The 5,641-nt window shown below is 34.6% G+C and overlaps 1 pseudogene; it reads right to left on the reverse strand.

Annotated features, from left to right (window-relative positions):
* Positions 1-5,342, reverse strand: part of LOC148939086 (uncharacterized) — a 38,916-nt pseudogene extending 33,574 nt beyond the window's left edge.
* Positions 5,343-5,641: the final 299 nt, after the last annotated feature.

Here is a 5,641-nt window from a genome sequence, read left to right on the forward strand (position 1 = left end):
ATGTTCAAGAATGGTTTCCGATTGTTTGAAGGGCTACAAAACAAATGAGCTTGAACTAGCTGGTCTCACTAATTTGAAAGTAAATCACAAACCTAATTTTGTCGACCCGGAAACCGGCGCCTCTAACCAAAAAGTAGAGAAAGTGTGGGGTTCCGCAAAGTGTAGGAAAAAACGGCAGTGATGTACATGCCACCATCATTTACATTCATACTTTTTAGAGTACATGTGGTGGGCGGCAGTAAAGGCAGAAAGCCGAGTTTATTTTAACTCAATTCTTGCGGACATTACTGCGTTTCGGGAGATATTTCCAGGTTTTAGTTTTCACAATTTTGCTAATAAAGTGTTCTATTTTCATCATTTTTTTTTATTAGGTTGAATAGGTTTGTTTAGTTTAAAATAGGTTTGTTTAGGTTAAGTATTTAATATATGCTATGATTTACCCCTGCCCTTAATTTGCAAATATATGGCCTAAATTTGTTTAAAAACTTATATTTTCATCATAGTTTTGGTTTTATTTCATTAGCTTTCACCAGACTTCCCTTCTCAAGTGTGTTTTATATAATAGAAAAGTACCCTAACTTGCTATAGGATATTTTTAAATGTTGATTTTCCGACCGTCTGTTAGTATACGAAATGCACTAAGCTTTCGGTATTCACTACGCTAAATATGTATTTTTCACTCAAAATTGTGTATTAACCAGCCACAATCCCCATTCGACAAAATCAAACTCCTAAAAGCCTCACTTTTGTAAGATTATTCTTGGAACAACGGATATATTTGCAATTCGGGTCGATGTTGTAATTTAGATTGGGTGGAAACGTGAATAGAAATGGGACGCACGGAAATTAAGATGTTTGGTATCTAGAATTCGCAAAGTGGGTTTATTGGGCTGTTGATCGCCGAGTTTTAGCAGAATATGTAATAGCGTGTTCTAAGAACCTAAATACAAATACGCAAACTCCAAAACCTAATCTTGAGTGGGTAGAACCCATTTCTATGGCTGATTTGGAACTAATACAAGTTGAGCCCCAAATATCTAACTCTGTAATAGATTCTACTCCTGTTCCTTGTAAAGAAATGAGAGTAGATGAACAGGATCTAAGTACATTAGATGGTAGTATAGAGTAGTATTCTGGATTTAAAATGCAGAATCAGATGGCCTAGCTGTCGACATGTGTTGATACACAAATTCAATGTATTTTATAAGGAAATTAAGGTAATTTCCAGGAACTTATTTATAATCGAGAGTAAATAATAAGCATCTCCGCGTATATTTCCTTGAAGTGTTATAGAAAATATATTCAAACAAGTGGAAAAAAATGACGTATATTTTTGTGTTCAGCCCTTAGAAGAGAGTAACGTATGTATTGAACGAGATAAGTGTCTGCTTCTGGTTATGGCTTTGATATAAATAAAGACCTTTCTTATATACATCTATGGACTTTTAAATATCTTGGTCTGAAAAATGGTATAAAGTTACATAATGAACTAGTTATAACTGGAGTAGAACCACAGTAGACAGAATATACTATAATTATATAAATTATATAATTGTATAATTATATAATATATAAGCTGTGAGTAGAACAGGAAGGTAATTCTGAAAGGCCAAGTACCGTAAAGCCTTCTAGACCTAGTAAAAACCAATGAAGCTGAGAGGCTTTTACAAAGAGTTTTAATAAAATATTCTTTTACGTTCCTTTCAGCTTGCAGTCAGTTGAGACCTCCGTTGTTCTACTTTAATTTAAGGGGAAATGCGAAAGGTTGATATTAGACTGGTTAAAAGCGCCGGAAAACCAGTTTCAACCTTTTAAATCTAAAAGCTAAAATAAATTAGTTGTGTTATAATAAAACACGTTCAACTGGCATATTTCTCCTGATTTTTCTTTTCTTAAAAAAAAAAAATTAGATCAATTAAAATTTTCAAGAAAATACTGTTTTTTTAACTAAATCGCTCATCTATGTAGATAAATGTAATGTATTTAAAAGTAATTAGAATATAAATTCGAGTATTTATAATATAAATTCGAGAAGGATTTTCCGTATATCTCATTTATTAGAGAGAGTTGGTCATGTCTGTGTCACATAGAGCGGCCCCGAGAGGGGGGGGGCTTTCGGACTAAGGCTAGTCGTGAGAAACAGTTCGTTCCCAGGCCGGTCGAACAGCAAAGAGCTGTTACTTCCGATTCTAGTGAGCTGGGGCCAAGTATATACTTTGAAAGTCAATCCATCTTTCACCTTCGTTTTAGTTATATGTATTTCTGCTACATTATATTCTCTGGCTGTGTATTCTCACGTTACTAAATAAAGACCATACAACGGCATTATTACTTTTGACTATCTTTGAGAATTTACGTAAACCGTTACATAAGCCAATATAAAAGGCATATAAACAAAGAACTAGACAGAGGTTTACATAAGATTAAGTTAATGTAGTAAATATATAAATATTGCTTGTGTAAAGTATTTAGGATAAATTTGAGAAGCCTTTTCCGGGTCTCACGTTAACAGAGTCTTGTTATATATATTTCAAAAGAGAGCCCGGTCCAGGAGGGCACTTTTGGGACGAAGGCTAGTCGCAAGAAACAGGTCGTTCCCAGGCCGGTCAAACAACCAATCGCTGAGACGACCGATTATAGAGAGTTTCGGCCAAGAGTATACTGTGAAAGTAAGTCCATCTTTCGCCTTCGTTTGAGTTGTTTGTTTTTCTGTTACCTTATTTTCTGTATATGTGTATTCTCACGTTATTAAATAAAAACCATAGAACAACGTTCATTGACAATCCTTGAGAAAACTTTTACATCAGCTAATATAAAAAGTATACAAATAAAGAAGTAGACAGTAGACAGATGTTTACAAAGTGGTGGCTAGCGGTTAAAACTAGTGGAGCAAATATCACTAGTGGAAAACCTCCAAGTGACATTTAAATGATCCTTATAAGTTTCATCAATGAATTTAATTCAAAAAGAAATTCTTTCTATACGTCAAATTTCAAATATCATTGATTTAGTTGTTTGAAATCTGTCCAAGGATTTTATTGCATCGCGCTGAGATAATAATCAATGATGCGAGTGATCTTTTTCTTTACCATCAGACTGACATCCATACTTCCCGGAATTTTGCCAAAATCTTAGATTTTCTCATGAACCACGAAAGAAATTGCCTCTTTTTAATAGAGGCTTTCTTTTTTTTTCTAATAGAGGAGAGGTTTGGGCATTTAAATTAACCCCTAGATATCTAGTTAAAGTAAATAGGATATAAGCTAGCAAAATTTATCAACTAAATATGATCAAAAAGCTTTTATTAATATATTTTCTTTCAGATACTTTCATCTAGGATCCTTTGTAAATAACATTTATAAGATAAACCGATATTATATTCGGTTCAATATTCAATATTCGGTTCTCGATTCAATATTCTAAATTTGTATTATTTATTTTCAGATGTTTCATTAGTTTTTTCGAAGTTTCAAGCTTCGCCAAAGGGACGTATGCAGGAATTTGGGAGATGAGTAAATAAATGGACAGAAAAGGAAAATCCAGGCTAAGCTCCCTGGCTTGGGTACGGTTTGACTTCGTGCAGTCTTTAATTAGATAATTTTTCCTTCGCAGTCTTTACTTACAAAATCCATTCGGTCTAACTTTACACAGTCAATATTTCAAAAAGTGGAAAACATTTTTGATGGTTTGGATCAAATAACTATTACCTTGAGTTCTAATATAGAATTGTCATCCGTGGCAAGTCCGTTCCTCTCTTCTGCCATTGTCCTTGCTCTGTCTTTCAATATTCTATCTCTAACTGGCCGCCTAGATACGTATCTGGTGCCGTCCGGTCGTTTGTTGACACTCCACTCCAATTCTGACTCAGCACTCTGACTCTGCTGGTGCTTCAATAGATTGTGTCTTAACAAATTTTGCTGCAGCATAATAGTCTGTTTCAGATTAGCTGCATCTGTATACAGAACAGGAGGTACTCCTGTCGATTGTTGAACATACTTTTGAGAGTCACACAGATCTGGACGAGAATCAATTATTATTTGGTTTAACACATTATGTTTTGCTTCCGAGGCATGAGGAGGGAAAGTAATTTGCCTATCTGATCTTGGATAATTTGTTGCATTAAACGAGCGTTCAATTTTGTAACTCTTTAGCATACCTTTCTTTTGTGGGAGAACTTGGCTACAGTTTGGACAGCTTTTGCAGGCCTGATGTTCGTCGCTAGGTCTAAAAGGTCTAGCAATTTCCTTTGAAACAGAATTCAACAATAAAGTCGATTGGCACAAGTCTTGACCCAATGACGTGCTTAACCTAGGTTCTTGCTCTTTGAGCCTACGTTCTTTTAATTTTGCTTTTTTTGTAGAATCTCCACTACTACTACTACTATTTCTTATTGATGACATTTTATTCCAACTAGAAATTCCGGAATTTGTTTTAGCAGAATTTTTGGTCTTATCAGTCCACCTATTAGGATCAACTTTATCAAACCATTTTTCAAATGATTTTATAGGTCTTGAAGAATCGGAATGAATGATTTTTACTCCTTCTGAAGAAGGGAGAAGATGGCATGACCACTGATGGACTTCTTTACTTTTGTCAATACTCTTATTTCTCAGTGTGATCGGTCTCTTGGGGCTTTTCTTTACTTTTTTAGGCTCAAAAGGAACAGAATAAATTGGCTCGTCACTCAACGTTGATCCAGGAATAGTTTCATAAACATGTTCTGGTTGTAGAACACTGATTTTTTTGCAGATTTTTCTCTTCAAGCTTCCGGTAGCCGAGCTGAATATTGCTCATTTTCGTTTCAATCTGAAAGACAGACAAGCCAGTAAACTGTGAGTGAAAAGCTTTACTCTTCTTTAAGTCCACAGCCAGGGGATTCAAGGGGGTTTACCCTTCTCCCCCCAGATAAAAAATTGTTCAACTCGAAAACGTAAAAAAAATACAAGTTAAAAAACTTTGATTTTTTTAAGTTATATTTTGTAAATAACAGAAATTCATATTTTGAGACATCACATGAGTTATGGCAACAAGAAAGAGGGAAACTGCTAGTCTTAGTTTAACGAGTTTTCATTTTTGATTCGAATACTCCGTGAGAGGTTTACCTTTTTTAGGTCTGGGGGGAGGGTCTTATACCCTTCCTGAGTTTTAAATATACTACAAAATATTCTTTAAAAAGGTAGTTTAACAAAAGTGGAAAAAATTCAGACCTCATAACAAAACTTAGCAAGCTTTTCGTGACTATTAGTTATATATTTGACATTTATTAATCTTTTGGCATTTGTAAAATTAAAGCAGTAAGGAAACAGGGACATCACTTGGGGCAAGCCATAAGGAGTGGTCATCCCGTAATTCCATAGAATCTCCCGAAAGGTTTTAAAAGGAGACAATTTGTAATTAAAGTTTATTGTGAGAGAGACCCCGTTTATTTGTATTAGCTCGTCGGTCTTTTCTTGTGAGAAATGATTATTACAGTAGCAGGTTTTGATGAGTTGATGAGGTTGGTTTCGTCTACAAGCATGTATTTTTTTTCTATGGGTGATTTTAACTATAATCTTTTAGATCTTTCAGGTGATAATTTGGACTTTTTTAATTATATGATTTCAAGTGACCTTTACCCTTTAACTTGTGTACCTACCCGAAT

Source organism: Artemia sp. Qi Xiang Cuo, unplaced genomic scaffold (genome assembly GCF_049724085.1).
Source record: "Artemia sp. Qi Xiang Cuo unplaced genomic scaffold, ASM4972408v1 HiC_scaffold_22, whole genome shotgun sequence".
In the NCBI taxonomy this organism is placed as follows: domain Eukaryota; kingdom Metazoa; phylum Arthropoda; class Branchiopoda; order Anostraca; family Artemiidae; genus Artemia; species Artemia sp. Qi Xiang Cuo.